The 22,901-nt window shown below is 35.9% G+C and overlaps 2 long non-coding RNA genes across 6 annotated transcripts in view; one reads left to right on the top strand and one right to left on the bottom strand.

Moving 5' to 3' along the window:
- LOC148132903 (uncharacterized) overlaps positions 1–3,348 on the bottom strand; it is a 187,786-nt gene extending 184,438 nt beyond the window's left edge. The window contains exon 1 of the long non-coding RNA XR_015750463.1: positions 3,245–3,348. This is a non-coding gene — a long non-coding RNA (uncharacterized LOC148132903). The remainder of the gene's footprint in view (positions 1–3,244) is intronic.
- Positions 1–22,536, top strand: part of LOC148132902 (uncharacterized) — a 92,093-nt gene extending 69,557 nt beyond the window's left edge. Inside the window, exons 1-5 of one of the 5 annotated variants that reach the window (XR_015750460.1) lie at positions 5,433–5,473; positions 9,290–9,464; positions 14,184–14,279; positions 20,811–20,956; positions 21,912–22,536. This is a non-coding gene — a long non-coding RNA (uncharacterized LOC148132902). Of the gene's footprint in view, positions 1–5,432; positions 5,474–9,209; positions 9,465–14,183; positions 14,280–20,810; positions 20,957–21,911 lie in introns of those variants that run through there. The other 4 variants (XR_015750461.1, XR_015750458.1, XR_015750459.1 and 1 more) reach the window with 4 other exon arrangements.
- Positions 22,537–22,901: the final 365 nt, after the last annotated feature.

Raw genomic sequence — 22,901 nt, 5'->3', positions numbered from 1 at the left:
AAAAATACACTGAGATAACTTGATAAGCCTTTTGTTTGCTATTACATATGCATGATGTAATCAATATACTGTGACCTTTTCCATGTACACAGCCGTGCGTCCAGCACTGAACATTTCATATTCATCCAAAATGCTTTGGTGGATCACTGCCTGCATGCTATCATATCATCTTGTTTTGCTTCCCTGCGCATTGCATAGGATAATAACGTTAAAGAAACCTTGTAGCTTGTGGGGGAAGGTTTAAAAGCATCATACTGAGACTGGGCATTCAGCCAGGGGAAGGGACAGAAGTGAAGTGCTCCTGGAGAATTTCTTTTTTTAGACAATGATTGCTGAAGGGGAAAAGCACGCTGGTTATCACTGTGTTCCTTTGGAAATGAATTAAGTATTTACCTGACTATTAGAGAAAGAAAATCTTTCAATCTCTGTTCAAAGGAGACTTCTTTTATTTGCATAATAAAATGCATAACATTGAGGAATTGGAGAAAACAGCAAGAGCTTTGCAAAATGATTTCAAATCGGTGCTGTTATTGGTGTACATCAGCATAGGAGCCCAAAAAGGTTAACCACCACTGTCATGTAGGCTAGCCCAAGAAAAATGTTATGTCAGAACAACACTGCCACTCAAAATCTTCATGGATTTATCAGGAAGAATTCATTAGGTAGATCTGGCAAGAATTAGAAGCTTTCCTAGGCATTTCCTCTATTTTGCAATAGAGGCTTAATAGGAACTCAGTTGTTTCTAGGAATCCCAGTGTATTTTGCCAAGCAAGTGTGTATGTCAATTGGAAGTAAAATTCAATTTTTCTTGTGCTCAGGAAATGCTATTTGTTATGTTTCTGCAGAGAAAAAAATGAATCCCTATCTCCCACCAATCTTCATAACTTCCTATCCTCACTAATTGTTTAGTGCAGCATCCAAACATTAGTGAAGACTGGTTTTATATCATCTAATTGATGGCTTGGTGACAGTGTAAATTACCAATGAAGAAAAGATCTTAGAACCATTCCAATATCCCATTTATCCCCTGTTCCAGCAGGGAATTGTTCCTTCATATTAATGGCTGTATAACTGCCTGCAAATTTTCTAAGCCCTGTCTGTCATACTTCCTTTTTAGCCAGAGTTGATTTCATATTTAATGCATTCACAGTCATAAGAAAGCTTTTGCTTCTTCACTATCTCTGCTTTGCCATGCCATTAAACGGAAGATGTCTAGCATTTTTCAGTGGATATTTTCTCTTCTTTTTACTGGCTACAGTTCTACAGATGCCTGGAAGGTTATTCTAAGAAGAATATATGATAGATTTGTTTCACTGGGCTTCAAATAAACTGTGATAATTCAATATCTCTTGTTTAACAGTCGGTCTTTTCTCTTTCTGCCTGCATAGTGCACATCCATATCAAGCATACATATTCAATTGAGAAAGATCAGTAAATGATAATTTAGACATAGGAATAGCTTTCTGTAATTACAACATGAGAACAATGTTTTCTGTCTAGTTATTTTAGCTCTAAGCTTTAGCAAGACTAGATTTTAATGCCTCATTGAATGGTTTTGTAAATCTTCAGCACTTCCAGTTCTTATGTATTATTTTCCACATGCATACTTTCTTCAGAAAGACCCTATCGGATGGAAGATACGTAGGCCTGTTAATACTTATGGAAAATCTATTGAAACCAGTGGGACATTAAGTTACGATAAAATTAGGTATCATTTATCTCAATCATTTTAACCTATCTAGCATGACTCTTGGGACCTTGGCTTAAAATATAATAATGGCTCTCACGTTTTTCAATTCAGATTTTTTTTTTACCCTGAGGTTCATGAATTCCTTCTCATTTTTTTCACAGTTAGTGAAAATATTCAGAAGAATATGTGAATATTTTATTCATGTGCCTGTTTGTTGAATTTAGAGATTACCACATTGTACACCTGATGGTAGTTTATGCAAATAAAAGCATGGTTATGCATGTATGTGCGAGAGAGCAAAGTTAATACAGATAACCTACCCAGTAATTAAAATGAAAACATTAGGAAAGCAGTGGAATAATCACATGTACTCCTTTCAAAGAGCATTAACATTTAAAGGCCCTGGAAAAGGTTCTTTTTTAATTGCTTTGCAAAAAGATGCCAAAGTCAGTGCCAATCTACTCTCCAGCCAAAGGCTATTCCACAAAGTCAGGGTCAGCACAAAGGGCTCCCATCCATCTTATCACATGAATGATAAGGCGATGTTCAACATTCCCTACCAGGATGAGTATATTGAATGGGTTGGTTCCAGATGGAGAATATATTAAAATATATATCTGTACAGGTAGTCCTCAACTTACAACAGCTCATTTAGTGACCATTCAAAGTTACAACACTGAAAAAAACGACTTATGACCATTTCCCCACGCTTATGACCATTGCAGCATCCCTGTAGTCGTCTGATCAAAATTTGGACACTTGGTAACGGACTAATATTTATGACGGTTGCAGTGCTCCGGGGTCATGTGATTCCCTTTTGTGACCTTCTGACAAGCAAAGTCAATAGGGAAGCCAGATTTGTTTAACAACCGCAATGATTCACTTAAGAACTGTGGCAAAAATATTGTAAAATGGGATAAAACTCACTTAAAAACGTCTCACTTAGCAACATAAATGTTGGGCTCAATTGTGACGGTAGGTCAAGGACTACCTGTACACATATAATATATCTAGTAATCGATGAATATCTAAAAATATTACAGCACTATTTGTTGTAAATACATTGAGTAGAATTTGTATAAGAAAAAGAATGTTGGGATTGGAAAAGGGAAAATAAGCTAACTTGGAGGAATAAGTCAACTCCCACTGAAGGAAGAGTCATTCTGGATGGCTACCATGAGTATGCCAGTCTGGAATTGAGCAGTGTAGAAATATTGGGAACAAATAATTAAGTAAATGAGGAACCACATCCTCCCAATACAGTTTTAAGGGTGCCAGTTAAGTTTCAGCATACCAGCAGCATTTCTAGTGCCCCGAAATCTTATAGAAGAGGAATGATTTAACTCAACTATCTCCCCATATGACCATAACTAATCATGTCCAAAAGGACAAAAGGGAAAAACAAGCACCAGACTTTTCAACACAAGCAGCATATGTTTAACAAAACAAACAATTGAAGAAACAACCCTCCCAAGGCTAAATGGAAAAGGAAGAAAAATCCTCCAGGCTTTCTGATAATATCATCTAAAATTTAAATGTTAAAATTTCACTTACCTCTTTTACTCCTATGCTGCCTAAATCTTGTTTTGCCTTATGGATGGTTTGTTTTTGTATCCTAAATAACAAAGCCTAGCAGGACAAATTGAAGTGTTTGCTTCCTTTATCTGAGAGTGGTAAAAATATACCAAACTGTGGACTTGCCTTTCTCATTTAATAATTGTTTTTTAAAATTGGTACATCTACTAAGTTTGGACTGAAATTGCCAAAATTCACCCAAATAAAATCATTGTTAATAGATCAAGATGTCAACAATTTCTCTATTTGAAAAAGCCTAAAAAATGATATCTAAGTTGTCATAGACTGTGACTATAGGAAGAGGGTTCCAGGGCATATACTCTATAAGGAATGACATTTTCATGGAATAAAATAATTGCTCTTGGGGTATTTGTTGGAACTGAACAATACCTCCAAGTAACTTTAACGGCGGAAGCTGGGAAAAGCTTCTCTGACAGTGGAAAATTCAGTCAGCGGAGAATTAACACATCAAAAGAATGGCATAAATGAAAAAAAAATGTAAAGCTTTAGATTCAGAGTAGGAAAGTTTTGCTTTTTTTGATATATAATGATTGAAAAGACACCACCTTGCCTTGCTTCAGAAAATATTCTTCTCCATAAAATAATTTGTATAAAGATATTTTTTTTTGCTTTCAACTGTCATCAGTAGAATCTGTGCATGTCTTTTAAGTTAATTTAAGATATTTGTGGGGTTTTTTTGTACTGTAGAGTTCAATGCTCCAGGAAGGAGCATTTCTAAAATTTGTGAAAACAATGAGTTGGAACAAAACAACCACCAGGGAATCACTTGGCAAAGAATGATGATTAAAGAATATGGAAATATTTCACTTATCTCCTCTCATATTACCAGATCTTATAAAAAGATGCACAAGAAAAAATACAGTAGATAAACAGAGCTAGCCCAAACATTTTGCTGCCAGAGGCAAGGATGTCTCTGTTCTCTTCTATTGGATGTTTTTTATTTTCTAACAGCTTCAAAGCCAACTGCACTGGCAACTACATCTTCAGCTAATATTTAGATAATATTCCAAACTACATCTCAACACAGACTGACAGCCTAGGACAACTGGAAACCTCACAATTGTTACTGAATAATCATGTTTAATGAGACAAAAAGAGAAGATTATTAAATACATGACTGGGCACCAAACTTATTAATCACATTTTATTATGATTACATTTATATATACATGACATGTCCTTGCATTATCTACTAAGTTTTGGAGTGTGGCTTCTGGCATGTCAGTGAGAGGCCAAGGATGGTCCTTAACCCAGACAAAGTTGTAGGCTGGAGAATGGAGATGAAAAGAATCTCTCTTCTCCACTGCTTTGCTAGCTCTTCTTGCATCTTGCTTCTTGCTGAGAGTGTAGCACTTATTTCACTTTGTTTAGTGGCAAAGCTGGTTTGTGAGACAAAATAAAAATGCTTCTTTCTTTCTTTCTTCTTTCTTTCTTTCTTTCTTTCTTTCTTTCTTTCTTTCTTTCTTTCTTTCTTTCTTTCTTTCTTCTTTCTTTCTTTCTTTCTTTCTTTTTCTTTCTTTCTTTTCCTTCCTTCCTTCCTTCCTTCCTTCCTTCCTTCCTTCCTTTTTCTTTCTTTCCTAAAATGAGTTTTATATAGTATAGTCATTTAATTGGGTGGAAAAAAATGGGTTTTAACTGCATTTGGCCCCTTGGAGTATAATATTGTTAAATCATTATATCCAATTCCGCATCTTTATTTTGCTTCAGGAATGGGAAGGGTAGTAGTTTCTCCACAATACTAGGGTTTGAACAATATGTCTGAGAACATGAGGAGTTGACATGTTTCTAATTTAATTTTTCCCCAAGTGGAGAATGGACTTTTGTGCTTTAATTATCTATTTGTTAAATTTTGCTCCCTTCATTTTGTGTTAATTTTGCTTAGAACTACCATAGGTGGACTAAAGAAATCCAGGAAATCAGTTAGTTGTCTTTATCTTTTTGCTGCCATCTACTGCTGATCTGGATTTTTTTGCAGCCCAGATATAGCAATCCCATTTTTTTTAGGCCTTGGAGCAGAACAGCAGAGATCAATATTCTATAAATACTTCTAGAGAGAATAGCTTTCGGTGCTCATGTAATGATTGACTAGATCTGTCTTGCCATAAATAGTACAATACACTCATTTGGATTCCTGGCGTCCTATTTGGTGCTGCCGCTGTCTGAATTGGCTGTTCCTTTACTATCTTAGTAAGTTGGGCAATCATTCCAGAGGGAAAATAGAGAAGCGTTATCAATTAGTAAACTGTACTTTGATAAGTAAAGAAACATCGTGGGTAACTTATTTGTCCTTTGAATGTTATTGCACTTCAGAGATTGCTTATTTTGCTTGCATCTGTGATGTACATTTGAATTATTCAAAGCCTGAGCTCATAAGAGAAACTTTCCCTCCTGTTCTTAAGGATGTGTGTGTGTGTGTGTGTACTTTGACTAACAACATACGTGCATGGAAGTGCATAGAAGTGCATAGTGGGAAAATCTGACAGACACTAATGAGCTTCCTCGAAAGGGTTTCTATGGTAGTGCTGAGTGCTATAGATGCCTGGAACACTGAAAACGTCATTGTCTAACTAGTCAAGGACACTGTATTTTTAGCTCCTTTAAGCTAAGGGTAACCATTAATGGTATGAAATCTTATGACTCATGAAGGATGCAAACTAGCAGTAAAATTCCATGAGAAAACCTAGCAAAATCACCACATTTCAGTGAAAATATAAAGGTATTTCTCAAAATGTGCTTGAGATAAAGTTTGTAAAATGTAATTGTCTCCTTCTTGCAATTAAGAGCCAATCATGATCCAAAGACTTGTTCAACACTTCTAAGAAAACATACAATTCCTGAGGTTGAATATATATATATATATATATTTATGGTGGTGGTAGTAGCAGGAAAATGCCCACTTAGGTTGTGTAGATTGTGATAAACATTCAAAATATATCTTCTGAAATATTCTGGGTCTTCTTATTTTGAATAAAAAATTTGAAAAACGTTGTGTTATTCAGTCATAGAGCCAGTAGAAGAGAATATTTATAGCTCAGGGTTGAAATGAGGGGTCCTTGGTGCTGTCTCAGCTTGGTTGTTTTCTTGCAGATGTTTCATTACTAAAACTAGGTAACATCATCAGTGTTACCTAGTTTGGGTAATGAAGCAAGAAAACAACCAAGCTCAGAGAGCACCAAGGATCCCTCAATCATGAGCACTCCATATTTTGATCCTATTCCCAATATGACTTCTCTTTTATTGTATGTGAAAGAAAGAGAAGAAATTATGGGTATGTTAAATCTCAGCATCAGTATCTCTTGTCTGTAAATCTAGCCCCACTCCTGAACTCTCTGTTTATTGTGATTTATTGGAAATTTTAGACGGATTTTTTTCCCTGGTAAATTAAAATATTGAGTTGTGCCCAGTACTGCTTGGCTGGATGGTGGATTTGATGCTGTTGATTAAATGGATTCCTTCTTTCTCCTGAACAATGCATATTCCCCAGATTGCTGTGAATGATTGTCTGGTCCTGTAACAGTAAGGGGATCTCTATGCTTTATGCACCCATTTATAAATTGGGTCAAACTGACTATGCTACTGCCTAAATCATAAGTCTTGAGAAAGACTCATAGCAATGTATTCATTTTATTCACACGTTTACTTTGTCAAAGAGAGCACAGTAGTGTAATTACTTTATTGGACTTTTCCTGATCTAAGGCATCAATATGACCTGTAAGCCATAAGTCAGATGTGTTTAAGCACTTGGTTTTACAGATTAATTTCTCTGGCGTTGTTAAAAGCTCTCTGTCTTATAAAGAGATTAAAGGAAACTCGCCACATTCCAAATTAATAATACTCTGAGTTTTGCTTTGTATACTGCTATTACAGAGAGACAGATTATTACAAAAGCCTTGATATATGCTTCTCATTAACAATTAACTTGGTGCAAAGGTTTAGAAAATTGTTTGTGACTTCACTTGGGAAGCTGGGCTACTGATCCTGAGACTAGCACAATTTAACAAGGTTTGTTTCATTCAAGGACAGTCTAGAATCAGCTCTGCTCATTGGTATAGGGAAAGGGACAGATCCTACTTTACAGAATTCATACTTTACAGAATGGTAAAGACTGCAACGACGACACCATTAAAGCCAACATCTTTAACACATTCTTCGGCTCAGTATTTGTAAACAGCAATGGATCATGCCCAGTATTTCCTAGCCGTACCACAGATAACAACAATGATCTAATACATATCGATTTCACAGAAGACAATGTCGAAAAATCACTATGCAATCTAAAACCATCTCTATCTATTGGACCGGATGGAATATGTGCCTACTTCTTAAGAAAGCTATCCACTGCCATAGCCAAACCTCTAAGCATAATCTTTGAAAAATCTTTCAGGACCAGCTCCTTGCCTAACCTATGGTCACAAGCCACAGTCATCCCAATCTTCAAAAAGGGAGACCCAAGCCTAGTTGAAAATTACAGGCCAATCTCCTTATGCTGCGTCACCTGTAAAGTCATGGAATCAATTATTAACCAATCCATCATCCTCCACTTAGAGTCAAACAACCTACTCTCCAATAAACAATTTGGTTTCAGAAAAAAACTATCCTGTAATCTGCAACTCTTACACTGCAAAAACATATGGACGACACAACTCGACCAGGGCAAAGCAATTGACGCAATCTACATAGACTTCTGTAAAGCCTTTGATTCAGTGGTACACGACAAACTACTCCTAAAAATAAAATCCTATGGTATCTCTGGACAACTGAATAACTGGATAGAAGCATTCCTGTCAAACAGACAACAAATGGTCAAAATCGGGAGCGTTCTATCAAATCCAGTACCTGTCAATAGTGGTGTCCCCCAGGGCAGTGTTCTAGGACCAACTCTCTTCATACTCTACATAAACGACCTCTGTGATCATATTAAGAGCAATTGCGTTCTCTTCGCTGATGATGTAAAGCTGTTCAATACCACAGACAATACTGCTACCCTACAAAAAGATCTCGACTATGTATCTGAATGGTCAAACAAACGGCAACTCCAAATCTCAACAAATAAATGCTCTGTCTTACATATTGGCAAAAAAATCAGAAAATAAAATACAAGCTGAATAGTCAAGATCTTGTTGATGACCCAAGCTCTGTAAAGGACCTTGGAATACTCACCTCTAATGATCTAAGTGCTAGAGCCCACTGCAACTACATAGCCAAAAAGGCATTAAGAGTTGTTAACCTAATCCTACGTAGTTTTTTCTCTGGTAATATCACACTACTAACCAGAGCATACAAAACATTTGCTAGACCAATACTCGAATACAGTTCATCAGTCTGGAACCCTCATTACGTATCTGATATTAGCACAATTGAGAAAGTCCAGAAATATTTCACAAGAAGAGTTCTCCACTCTTCTACTCATTGTAGAATACCTTATGCCACCAGACTTGAAATTCTAAAACTAGAAAACCTTGAATTACGCCGTCTTCGGTCTGACCTAAGCATGGTATATAAAATCATACATTGCAATGTCTTACCTGTCAATGAATACTTCAGTTTCAACCATAACAACACAAGAGCACACAATAGATACAAACTCAAAGTAAACCGCACCAAACTTGATTGCAGGAAATACGACTTCAGCAATAGAGTGGTCAATGTCTGGAATACTCTACCCAACTCTATAGTCTCTTCCCCAAACCCCAAAAACTTTAACCTTAGACTGTCTACTATTGACCTCACCCTTTCCTAAGAGGTCTGTAGGGGCGTGCATAAGTGCACCAACGTGCCTACCGTCCCTGTCCTATTGTTTCTCTTATTCTTTTATTTTTCTTATATGTACCCATTTCATGTATTCACAACTATGTATACACTTATACTTATTATCTTGTAAACAATTGGCAAATCAAATAAATAAATAAATAAATAAAATTCGCATGGCACATGTTCTATGTTGCATCATGAACATGGTTGAAATCTGGTTGCATCTGTACAGCAGTTGAATGGTTATTACAGCAAATCAGCTTCCTGGTCCCGGAGGCCCAGAGGGGGGCTATCCAAAATGCCCAGTAGGTTTGGCAAAACAACATAGCCATGGAAGAACAGACCCAAGGGAATGAAAAGCAACAGAAGCTTCCATTGCACAAGTGGAAATCTGTTTCTGTGGAGGGAGATCTATAACCCAATGAAAGTAAGAAAAAAATGCTAAACTTTACATTATTTATGAATGCAATGGCAAATTAAAAGTATAATACAAGTGTAGGTGCAATCCCATATGCAGACTTTTATTATTTAGGATACTTATTTTAATCATACATGAATGATGTTGATGGACATTGAAAAGGTGGGTATAAAATCACTCAGAGACTAATCTTATACAAATGTCTACTTGGAATGAGGTACCATGAATTTAAAACATTTATTTCAATAAATATACAGAAGATTACAGCATAAACATTTGTATAGTTTGTCCTACCATCCCACCTCTGCTTCTAAGCATGGGCATGCATGCTTTTTCCCTATTTATAATGCAGTACTAATTCTTCCCTGTCAGTTTTTGCAGGTCAATCAGAGGAAGAAATTCATTGGCATTGATATTCATACTACACCTGTGAGGAACTAGTTGAGTAGAAGATTACTGCTGGTGATAACTGGCTAAAGATCTAAAAATGTGAACATGAGAAGACTTTTATGTGTTTGGTCACCAATTTATATTTAATATTTATGTGCTGTGTTTGTTTTAATGTGTTTTTCCCTCTTTTAATTCATTGTTTGTTTATATGTTGTATAACACCTATTATAAAGTCATGTTGTTTGAATTGGGCAGTCTTATAAATCTTTGAATAAAATCAATGAATGAATGAAATGAATCAACCAACCAAATCAGTTGCATCCAAGGCTGTACCTTTGGCTCCCATGGACTTGATTCAGTCCTCTGAACTGTGTTAATCTGCAGGTAGCACAGGATGCTTGTTACCTGCCAGGATTTAAAAAAAAAACAGTGCAAATCTAGCCTTCCTTGTCATGTCAGGGCAAAAATGGGTGTTCCCCACTGCTGAGTTGAACTACTTCCCACTCATCCTCAAATTAGCAGGTGTTGTGCCCATGTTGTCCTTTTCGAGTCCCTGCACTCCTATCAATTTTCCTCTAAGATGATTAATTTCAACAGACTGTACTAGCATTAAGATGGTCCCTAGCTTGTGTTAGAATAAGTGGAGAAGCTTCCCATATAACAGGAGCAATTTAAGGCTGCCTCATTGGGAAACAAGGTAAAGGTGACACGAACTAATAAATCAGACAAAGGAATCTTGGAACAGGGAGGCAAAAGGTGTTGTTAGAGAATGTTTGTTCTGTGGTCAAATGCAAATGGGAGTTGAAGTCCACACAGCTTAAAGTCATTATAGTTGAGAAATACTGGCTTAAAGACTGGTGGGTTTTCAGAGGTGAAAAACTTCTTGGTCACTCTTTTAGGTGGGCAGCTATGGGTTAAGGCTGGACTTTAGTGAGAGGTGGAACCATAGCATAATACTGTTCAGTTAACTTTTCACTGACACCAGATTGATTGATTGAATGAATGTATTTGTTGCTCATCTTTGCTTTGAAGTTATTCTAGGCGGCTTATAGCATTACAGTTCTCAGTGCAAACTCAATCACAGCTTAGCGCACCCCTTTGTAAACTGTACTGCTAAAAGGAAAGCAGTGGAATATCAAAAGCTTAAAGACTTCCTCAAAATGGTTATTTCCTAAGTCAGGAAAAGAAGGAAGAAGTTAAGCGATATCAGAGAATTTGATAAATAAATAGAACATTGCTTTTTTCCCATTTACGGGAAACCCCTAGGAAAAGTTATAGTGGTGGGCAGAGGCCCCATGCAGGTAGTTTCTGATGCAATTGGCTATTTCCTTGAGGGTCCAGAAACTCATTTTTGTTGGTGAGCTGTTTGAGCATTTACTATGCTTTTGAATGTATTAAGCAGACCTAAACTATATTAAGGTTAGCTCATTCACACATGCATGTCTCTCCCTGAATGTTCATTTCTTTTTGGTTTCAGTGTCAGCTGATGGCATTTATGTGCAAATGGAATGTGTATGGTTGGTACCACAGACTGAGTTGCATTTCCTCTCACCTCAGTACAAATTCAGAAGTTTTCAGCTAGATCATTTACAACTGCCAGTCACTGATGATATAATAATCAAGTGTAAAGAAGCAAAGTGTTTGTACTGGTGTGAACCTGATTTGATTTGCTCTGTAATAAGCAAGAAATATTTTTTTTAAAAAAAATCAACTTTGTTGATTTTGTATAAACAGTCACTTTGATAAGAGCCTCGGTGGTGCAGTGGTTAGAGTGCAGTCCTGCAAACTACTTCTGCTGACTGCCAGCTGCCTGCAATTTGGCAGATTGAAACCCACCAGGCTCAAGGTTGACTCAACCTTCTTAGGTGGGTAAAATGAGGACCCAGATTGTTGGGGGCAATATGCTGACTCTGTAAACTGCTTAGAGAGGGTTGCAAAGCATGTAAGTCTAAGTGCTATTGCTGTGATAGTTAAGACACAGGCTAGAAACCAGGAGACCGTGAGTTCTACTCTCACTTAGGCACAAAGACAGCAGGTGACATTTGGCCAGTCACTCTCTCTCAGCCCTAGTAACAAAGCAATTGCAAACAGCTTCTGAATTCTTGCCAAGAAAACAGCAGAGACCCATTTAGGCAGTTGCCAGGTATCAAGACTGACTGGAAGGCACACAGACATCTATAGGAAACTGGAGTAGATAGCAAGGTATTTAAAAGGATAAGTAGAAAGTAGCAAGCGGCAGAGTTGAATTTATTATGATGTTGCCAAAGCTCTGCATCAGGGGTTTGCAGCATTTGCGGGCTCTTGGGCACATTTGGAATGTATCTTTGATATTTTCTTAATCTGACAAAGGCACAAGGCACAATGGCCAGCTTTCTATCACCTCTTATGGCGGAGGTCTCCAAACTTGGCAACCTTAAGACTTGTGGATTTCAACTCCCACCTGTGCTGGCTGGAGAATTCTGGGAGTTGAAGTCCACAAGTCTTAAAGTTGCCAAGTTTGGGGACCCCTGTCTTATGGGGTTCTCGGGATGCTCTTGGTTACTTCAGCTTGCTTTTGTTTTTTTAGGAAGTGGCATTTTTCAAATTGAATGCTAGGTTGCTGTCTCCTATCATTTTTTAAAAATTGTCTTAAGAATGCCTCTGGGGCCAATATGTGTCCCTCAGCATTCTCTGAAATAATGATTGTGCTTGAGCCTGGCATTTTGCTCTGAAGCATTTCAGCCTCCAGTATACTTTTTTAAAAAGTTAAAATAATCTTTTTCTTTTCCTCCCTCCCTTAAGGGACGAGTGTGCGCACACATTGGGAGCCATAGAGGCTATTTTGGCCTCATGCAATCTAAAGCATCCTAGTAAATTTTACTTAGCACCATTGCAAAGGACAATGGGTGCTGATATGCCAAGGGAAGAGAGGAAACAAAATGCACACAAAAAAGAAATGCAACTTTTGCCTTTTTTTTTGGCTTAGAGAAACTTTTGAAATCAAGTTAATTAAAAGCATCTTATTTAACACCTTGCATTTGATTAATCATCATCTTAAGAATGTGTGAATGAGATTCTGAAGTGTAACAGAGACCGATGAGGCACACACAGCCTTGGTGCCTCTCCATTTCATTAGCAATTCTTTAGTTAATTATACAGAGCATTTTAATTTAGTTTAGTAAATTTTCCTTTGGTGGAAACTTTTGGAAGAGATTCACTGAAGAAAATGAGTAGAGGTGAAGTGAGTACATTTTATTCAAGTGGTTGATATCAGACATTTTATTCAAAATTTAACTGCTGATAATAGCAGTTCAAGGTTCTAAAGGACTTCAAAACATAAACCACTGCACAAAAGGAAATTGTCAGGTTATGCACGGCTAAATCTTTTCAGCAAAATAACATAATTTGCTCTTGCCAAGGGAAACATGAACGCATTTCTGCCATACCAATCCCACAAGGATTTATATCTCTTGGGAATGTGGCATTGAATAAAGCATGAGTACTCAAATGTAGAAAAACATGCTTGCTTTTAGCCAGCTGACTGGAGATAACTCAGGAGAAAAAAATTTGTCACATTTTGAAGCCAACATCAGTCCAATTTCTTAAAAGAGTATCTGTTTGAGATTAATCAGCAGCTAATCTCTCTCCAAAACAAATCAAAACTGAGGCAAATCAGTAGAAAATGCCTAGAAAGCTGAAGGTGTTTTAAAACTCTAAAATTGACAGTGCATATAAAGAAAACTGACACTCTCAAGATACTTTTCATATTTTTATTTATTTTTCTCTCTCAACAGTATTGATACTTTAAAAGAAGAAAGACTTGACTGGGAATGGGATCATCCTTCAGTTTTTCCAGTGTCACAATGATTCTGATAGGAAGCAAACATGGTTTGAAGTTGAAAGGAAAAGTGGAATTTCCGTGGAAAACATATCCTGGAATTCATAAAACATTTGCTATCCTATCTTATAGGTGTCCTGTTGAAGACGTCTATCTGCATCCAGGCCTTGTCTACATGAGTGTTGCATAACCAATTCTGTTTTGTTTTTCCTTCTTCTCCCTTTAATGAATATATATTTTACAATTCAGAGGTGTCAAACTGGTGGTCCTCAGGCTGGATGAGTAAACCACGTCCACCCTAGCTCCGCAAATTGGGAAAACATCACGAAACATCTTGTGATGGCAACGTGAGATTGCGAGATTGACATTCGTATTTTACATTGTTTAAATTCCTGGTCTTTAACACTATTTAAATCATGGTTTTGAAACATGATTGTAAGGGGCATGTCTGTAAATAGATGTCAACAAAGTTGCCATGACTATGTCATTGTTGCCTAGCTCTTTTTTTGAACGTGTTGCAGGTGCAACCTATTTGCAACACAAAGAGGCAAAACTTCATATATTCGTTGAATTTTCTGACCCTAGCCAGATGCCTCCATATAGGAAATGGGAGACAGGTATATAAAATAAGTAACTAAAAACAAGACACAAGGGTTAAGTGAACAACAATGCAAATGCTAACCTGGTAAAACAAAATTCAGCAAAATTTAAATAGGGAATCTTTGCTAGGCTAAATTGCTCAAAGCAGTTGAAGAAACACTTTTTGCAGCTTTGAAATGGGATTGAATGGAAATAGTGTAAACTCAACATTATGTGTGCCTAAGGGATTCAATAATGAAACAAGATGGATTAAAATGATCATCCCTGTTCCTTGAACATGGCCAGCTTCCTGTTTGTTCTGAATCTGTGGCTGGCTTTTCCTGTATGGTTCTTGTTGTTTATTTCTGGCAAGAACCTTCTTCTCAAATCCTCTTTACGAGCATTGCAATGTTACTAATATCACTGTTATGGAAGGAACTCAGCTAATGTATGGATGATCCCTTAAAAATGATCATTCTGGATCCACCAATATTTGTTTTCCTTGGAGCAAACAGGGAAGGATAGGACACAATCCTGTCTGTGCTCAGCTGGAAGTCATTTGAAAAACTTTCAAGGGCAAGCAATAGTGTGGGGACCATGTTTTAGATTCCAAAAAATATGGACCGATGTGAAGAACCAGATCAAAATTGGGGGCGGGGGGAAGACCTCAGGAGTTGGTGATAATTTATGTTAGGGGATGGGAAAGAATAACAACTTCCCTCTTTTGCACACCTCCATCCCCCTCCCAACTAAAAGAACAATCAGCAGAAATGTGAGGAATCTCTGCATAGGATGGTGGGAGAGAATCTAGAAACTGCTGAGATAGTCAATAGGCAGATTGTTCATCATGTATTGACAGGAGATTAACTGAAGAAACCTCCAGACAATAGAGATTGAAGACTTAAAAAGAAAAGGAGGGTGGAAGCTAGAGGCAAGGAGCTCACTAAATGGGATTGGCTGCTTCCCCCCCACCACTTAACACTATCTATTTGTGCCTTTAGAAAGACAGACAAAACAGATGGATTTTCTTTGCTGATCAAAGTCCTCATATTCCTTTGAAAGGAAAAAAACCCTACATGTTTCATTGCAAACACTGCAAAAATAATACGGGGAAAGCCAGGAGGTCTCATATTTCAAAACACGTCCACCCAGTGAGTTTTGGGGATAAGGTTAACTATCTGAGCCAATCTGCCTTCTATTTTAAACCACATTCCTTATTCATTGGGGTATTCTGTCAACATGTTTAGAATTGCTGATTAGTAAAGCAGCCATGAATCTCAGTGGCAAAACATAGACTCTGGTTGTGACATTTCTATTGGTTCGTTATATTGCTCAACCAGGTCCCTTTCTGTTTGTGTGAAAAAGTTGTTTAAAAGCACATGTTTTAGCTAATGATGTTCTTATGCAAAGTACATATGACATGTTCCATAAAAATAGATATCATGTGTGGTGGGGGTGGGTGAAGAACACTGTAGACAAAATGGATTGCTCTGTAAATTATATTGTAGGCCTATACAATAGTTCTTTTCTTTAAAAAAAATCTTGGTATGCCAGGATATGTTGTTATGCAATTATGATTGGGTAGAATTGTAGGTTTTGCAAAACAAATAGCTTGTGAGTTTCAGCAATCAAGTTGCAATGATGTACCTTGATTGAATGATATGTCTCCTTCACCCACAATCAGGAAATTAGAATACATTAGATAAAATAAAGAAAAAGTGTTAACTGCATAGGGTTGAATCCAAACAGGTTGAGTATAGATTGTCCCAAATGAAATGAATTACATTTAATTTAGTCATAACTAATTTAAATTCATTAATTTCAGAGAGCCTCCTTGAAGTACAACCAGGTTTGAATTTAACTCAAAGACCCAACTCCTTTCCTTGGCATGGAATCTGGATTTCATCAAGACAGATTTTAGGCATGCAAAACTCTGCTAATAATTCACTCTTGAAAATTTATTTCCTGATTCATAATGCCCTGTCTGAATCTGGAGTAGTTTAATTTGCTTTTATCATCACAGTTGCTTTTGACAGCAGATGCCTCAAATTCTTGACTCCCTAGGATGCTGCAATAATAGGCTTTTTTGGATGCTGTTTTTGAAGGAAAATTTTAGAAAGTATGATTATCATAAAAATATTATTCCATATTATAATTCTAATAGAACTTAACTTTTTGTATTGAAGAATGAAAATGAGAGTATACATTAAGGATAACAATTTTGTCTTTAGTACATTGTCTTGCATAACTTGCATAACTTCTGGCATCAAAGGTTATATTCTAAATTGAAATAGTACAGTAGTAATACAGAATTTCCCCTTTTTTAAAAAGGGATTTTCTTTAGTTTTTAAATTTGTTTATTTTATCCATTTGTATACCACCCTATTCGAAGGTTTGTAAAAAAAATAAATCCTATATTAAAGCAACCAATCCCTTTATTAAAAATACCAGATGTGCCATATAGAGAATATGGAATAGATATAAACTCAAGTTGTGTTTGAAATACCTTTATGATCAACTTAAGAAGTAAAACATAGAAGAGAACTGGCAAAGATAAATGGTTGACATACTGGGACTTATTGGAAAATTATTAAGGGAAATGTAAAATTAAATCAAGAGAATAATTAATAGCAGAAGGATATAGCTGTCAATGGTTTTTCCATTATAACTATCTGAAAGATTTTAAATGGCTAAAAAGACTTATGGAGCAAAGTAAGGCAGAATTTGAAATATAGTTGAGTACTTATTGAGAATTTTGCAGCATTAATTCAGCGCCAGAAAAATAAACACAGATGGCTGATGCTTCATTTAACTTCTTTATAAACATAAGTAGATTTTACAAACCAGTTGTAGATTTCTCCAACATGGAGCAAACTCAAACAGGAACATGTTGCAAGTTCAGGGCAGAGCTCCAGTCTTCAGCAAGCAAGCAAGTTAGTTTAATCTGCAATGGACAGACTCAGAGAACAACATAGCTGCAGAGTTGCAGAACTTAATATAAAGACACTCCTAGGCTACTTTTAGTTTCAGTTTTCAGCCTAGGCTACTTCTAGTTTCAGTTTCCAAAACAGTCCTCATTGGCTGATTTAGTTGCTATGCCTATTCATTGCTGACTTTGTTACCAAGCTCTATTCCAGTTCATGAATATACTCTGACAGTACTTATGATGAACATGTATTTGCTAAAATTTGAAACAGAAGAAAAACAGGTTAAAGAAAATATGAATTTTGGTTAATGGGCAAAAATGTGATTAAAAGGATTTAAGTTTACATTGTCTTATGATCTCAATAAGATTTTTAATAAAATTTATTTTTACTTATTTATTTTTTATCCCATTTTATTATTTTTACAAACAATTCAAGGTGGTGCACATAATCAATGCTCCTTCTTCCTCCTATTTTCCTCAGAACAACCCTGTGAGTTTAGTTGGGTTGAGAATAGATTGACTGGCCCAATGTAACCCAGCTGACTTTCATGGCTAAGGTAGGATGAAAACTCACATCTCCCTCTTTCTAGCCTATTTCCTTGGCCACTATACTAAACAGGCTCTTGTTGTATATGATTGCCAGAGAAATTATCCAGAATGTATAAAAGCATTTCAAATATATTTTGGAAATGTGAACAATATGAAGAGACATTTTACTATGCATGGTGGACATATAACAAAGCTAAAAAAATAGATTCAAATACAGAGAATTTTAAATTCAATGTTCAACTGAAGTAAAAATGTTTTCTTTTAAGACTAATAATGGAATATTATTTCAATGCATGTTTACTGTGATAAGATTATAATGATAAAAGAGAATATCAGTAGCTCAGGGTTGAAATGAGTGTCCTTTGTGATCTATGAGGGGACCTTAACTTGTTTTTACCATCCTAGTGAATTTCCCTCCCAAGATCTGTTCAGAAATTTCATAGCTACCACACAATATTTACCAAGTAAGAGGTAAGGGCTTCTGGTTTGAGTTCCTTCGTTGACAGACAGAAATCTGCGATCGTGCGCAATTTCGGTCTGGGCTCGCTGCTGGAGCTCCCCGAGCCGTCTGGTTTCAGGGCTAAGCCACCCCGTAGAGGTGGTGAAGAGGGGGGAGACTGCCAGCAGGGTTGAGGAGAGCTGCATCTCTCCTCCTCAGCTGGCCATTACTCCCTTTCCCAAAGGCGGTTGTAGCGGTGGTCAGAAATGGCCACCTCAAAGAAGAACTCGACCGGAAAAGAATGTGCTGGAGGAAGATAAGAAGTGAAAGTTTTGGCTGACTGGGTTAAATTGTAAAAGCAACAACTAAGGTACCGTGGAATTTAAACTTACAAAAAAATAACATCGTTCCCAAAGAAGAGTCTAAAGCAGCGAAGGAAAGTGAAAAGGGAAAGGTTTGGTTTTTTTTTTTCTTCTCTCCCTTTCCCTATACTGACAACTAAGAGACTTAAATAAGAAATCGGAAAAATCCGCTTTGACATCAACAGGCAGTTAAGCTGAAAATAAAACAAAATGTCAAAGGGATAATAAAGATTTCTGGATACTAAAATTTTTTTCATAAGCAGGAAAGGAGAGAAAAAGAATAAAAGGGCAGGATCTGGAAAGAGGGAGGAGACTGCCTGGAATTAAAATGAATCTACAGTAAAACTTCAACAAGACTTCTAAAAGATACATTTTAACTGAAACTTTGTAACTAAACAGTAGAACCCCAGGAAGAGAAAGTGAAAAAAAAGAGCAAAAAGAAACAGCTTGCGTGTATTTGGATTACTTGGTGATCTTTGGATTCTTGGTTATTGCATTTGAATGACTAAAATAAATCGAGTGGTTGTTTAAAAATTTATACAATGGCACTACTTCTGGATGAATTGAAAATGGAACTTAAAAAGTACAAAGAAGATGCACAAGAAGGGAAGGGTTCTTTTGGCTTTGTTTTTCAATTCTTAGAAATGGAGATTTGGAACTATGAGAAACAACAAGAAAAGACTGCAAAACAAGAAGACTGGGACAAAGAAGAAGCCATCTTTAATGAACAAGTAATTCTATGTGGGGAAGAAAAAGGAAAGGGGGGGGAAAGAGAATGGAGAATTTAAGACTTAAAAAAACAACCAAAGAAAAGAAAAATAATTTGAGAAATAAGTATAATACTGGAAAGCAACAGAAAAGGGGAATACGGAAGAGAGAAATAGAGGTAGAGAGACAAGGGAGTAAAAAGGGGAGAGAGAAGAAGAGAGGGAAGAAGGAAAGGAAAAGAAGTTACAAAGGACCAAAACAAGATATAGAGAAGCAGGGCCTATTTAGAGATAATGGGTGAAAATTTAACTAAAAAAGGGATTCTGTAAAGGTACATAAGATTGTATTGTTATATTAGTAATAGAAATAACTTTAGAAAATTGGAAATAATGTATGATTAAAATGAGGGATAAAATAGTTAGTGTAATTTAGTGAAATGTTTGTTAATAAAATAAATGAAATAAAATAAATGAGAAAATTGAATTAGGAAGGGATGGGAACATTTTAATTAGTTAATGTTTTATAAAATATAAGTGAAGGGGGGGATTAATTATGGAAAGCTTATAATTGTTCCCATAGAAGTATGATATTTAATTGAAAAGTAATGTTAAAGAAGTTAAGACTTTAATGAATATTAATATTAATGATATAATTGAATTGGAATGGAATGTGTTGTTTTAATTACATATATATATATATATATATATATATATATATATATATATATATATATATATATTTAAAGAATATAGTGTGTATTTTAAGAATGTACCAAGCAGAATCCAAATGGAAGTTATGTATTATATTGAATGTTATAACTTTAAGGTATATATTGAAGCCTAAATAAGAGTCAAATGGATAAACTTAAAAGATATAAAGGTGTCATACTCCAATCAGCAACTACAGGAGAAACTTTGTTTAATGAGAAAAGATAATATGAAATTGAAACAGGACAGACAAAAAGTATAAATATAATGATTTGAATTGAGATGAGATAATTAAAATAAAATTGAGAAAATTAAAAGAGGGGAGAAGCTATGTAGAAAATGTAAAACAGTAATAAGATACGGAATAGAACATAAAAATGAGCATGAAATTGAATTTGTGTCTGTATGAAGAAATGTAACCCGGGATTACGCTACTTTCAAAAAAGATGTTTTATTTGTATTTTTTTTGTGAAAACTCAAATAAAATTTACAAAAAAAAAATACATTACCAAGTAAGGCCCTATCATAGATACTGGATTGAAAGGAAACTGTTATAGAAGAGAATTACAACATGATAGGGAATTCTAGAATGATAGTGCTTTCACTCAGTATTAAAAAGTATCTGGTGGAAAAAGCAGGCCCTACTCATGGAAACAAGAATCAATCAATTTGCACATTTATTTTCACCCCCCCCCTCTCTCTCTCTTTCTCTCTCCTCCCTCCCTCCCTCCCTTTCATCTATCTGATATCTGATATCTATTCTGCTTTCTTCTTAATTAAAGCAGTTCCTACTTATAAGCATTACAACTTTGTGATTTAAAGGTAGCTCTGCTAGTAGTTTTCTAAGAACAAAATCTGTATCATCATCTCTTCTTTAGGCAAACAAACCCAAATGAGAATTGGCTATTTTCTCCTTCCCTCTTTGGTTTTCTCATGAGGAGGAAATTTGGTAATACACTGGCTTCTGAAACCCAAAGGAGGCAACAATGCCCAGCAGGACTGGAAAGTACTGTGGCTACCAGAGGTAAGGACTGTGCTTTGTTTGATGATGCTTTAAGCAAAATACCATTTTGAAGTGTTCCCTCTTTTAAAGCTACTAGAAAGCTTCATTTTACTCTGATTGCTCAAGTGTGGTGGAGTGTTTAAGGTGATGGGCAGCAAGGGTGGGAGTTGCGGGCAGAGATTCTGCTTCACATCCACTTTTTGCCATGAAACCATGTGATGATTTTGAGCAAGCCTTTCTTATCCCAACCTACCTGACAGGATTGAAATTGTTGAGAGAAAATTAGAGGCAGCAGTATTTATGCTACCTTGAACTCTAGGAGGAAAGCCAAGATAAATATAATAAATAAATGGGTTCTACAGATGCAGAAAATCTGTCTGAAAAGTTAGAAGACGCTTATGTTCACCCTCAGTGCCTAACATCTGTAATATTAATCTCATCCAATTCAAATTAATTCATAGTACAATCTTCATATTGGATACCAAAATCAAGAGCATATCCATGCTCTTATATCATGGATATTTGATTGCAGTAGGATCAGGAGAAAAAAAATTATACCAGTGAGACTTAAATTTTAGAGAATGTTAGCAATATTTATTAAAATACAATAATACAAACTCATTGGTGGGTTTGTTAAGATACGTACAGTACTAACTCAGATTGGGGCAAGTGATGAAGAGAGGAGAGGGATGAGATTGTTTTCAGTGAAGCCAGAAAGCTATCTATACTTGTGAGAGGCAAGCTAAGAATATTAGTTTTATTATAACTAGTTTTATTGTAACCATAGTTATGTCTAGATTTAAATTACAGAGTATTAAGATAAAACAGCTTATAATATGATGACAGTACTCAATTGAGTACACTGTTGAGAACTCTTTGTCAAATTGCCCTAAGGCATTTATCTGATGCATCAGTAGCTACTTAATATTTGATATTTAATAATTTGCATGATTAAACATTCCTAATTTCATTACAGTTGGGAGAAAGAGGCTTTGCTCAAGCTGAGGGAAAGAAGTGCTCCTGAACCACTTGAAGTTTTCTACCATGCACAGAAATGCCATTAACCAAAATATTTTTTTCTGCCAGGGTCTTTTTAGTTCCTTCATCTACAAATTTCACTATATACTACAACCATTCTTTAAGGGAAAAGCAGCAGCAGCAACAGAAGATCAAATTGCTAGGGTTTAGTTGTCTTGAATTGTTAGCAGCAGCTCAACATAAAAACTACTCTAAGTTGAAGAAGTTGTTCTTATGTTGCTTTTCATTTTGTTCCCCTGTATCCTGTTTCCATTTTAGATGATTTTTTAAAAATTGTATGCCTAAAGTCTGTTGTTTTTCAAATCAGTTGGCAGAAAAGTGAGATAAAAATGAATAATCGATCAATATATTTATAGAATATTTATAGAATCAGCTCATTCAATAAATGCAATTGTCCCCTAATAAATTTAGACAGTTACTGGTGCCACAAAGCTTACAAGTGATTAATGCTGCAATGTCTACTTTTCCCACTGTGAAGGAAAGAAATTGGAAAATGGCTGAAGGAAACTGAGAGCAGTACATAATATACCATGCTGTAGCTTTTCTATTAAACATGAACATTATCTGCAAAGTATTGTCGACTCTGTTCTGAATTTTAGAATATACTGGACTTTTTGTTCTTTCAAAACATGGCTTTAAAGTTATTGATGATTTGCCCCCTCCCCCTTTTTTACTGATTATTTGAAAAATAAAAATTATATATTTGAAATATATAAAAAACAGTGCAGCTGTGAAATCCAAGTCATAAGGCTATCAATATATTTGTGGAATTTATCTAACTCAGTTCCCAGATAGAATTAATTCATCATTACTCACATCTTTTAAAACAAAGCCTTCAGCTGGGGCTCCATTACAAATATTTACTTAGTATATGTGTTTGTATACAATAAGCAGTCTGAGAAAATGAGAACAAGATTTGCTCCTTTTG

This window comes from Notechis scutatus, chromosome 1 (genome assembly GCF_049901735.1).
Source record: "Notechis scutatus isolate UNSWTSFEM ecotype Mainland chromosome 1, rNotScu1.2, whole genome shotgun sequence".
NCBI lineage: Eukaryota > Metazoa > Chordata > Lepidosauria > Squamata > Elapidae > Notechis > Notechis scutatus.
The sequence above is the reverse complement of the archived record's forward strand: the minus strand, read 5'-3'. Positions and strand labels throughout refer to the sequence as shown.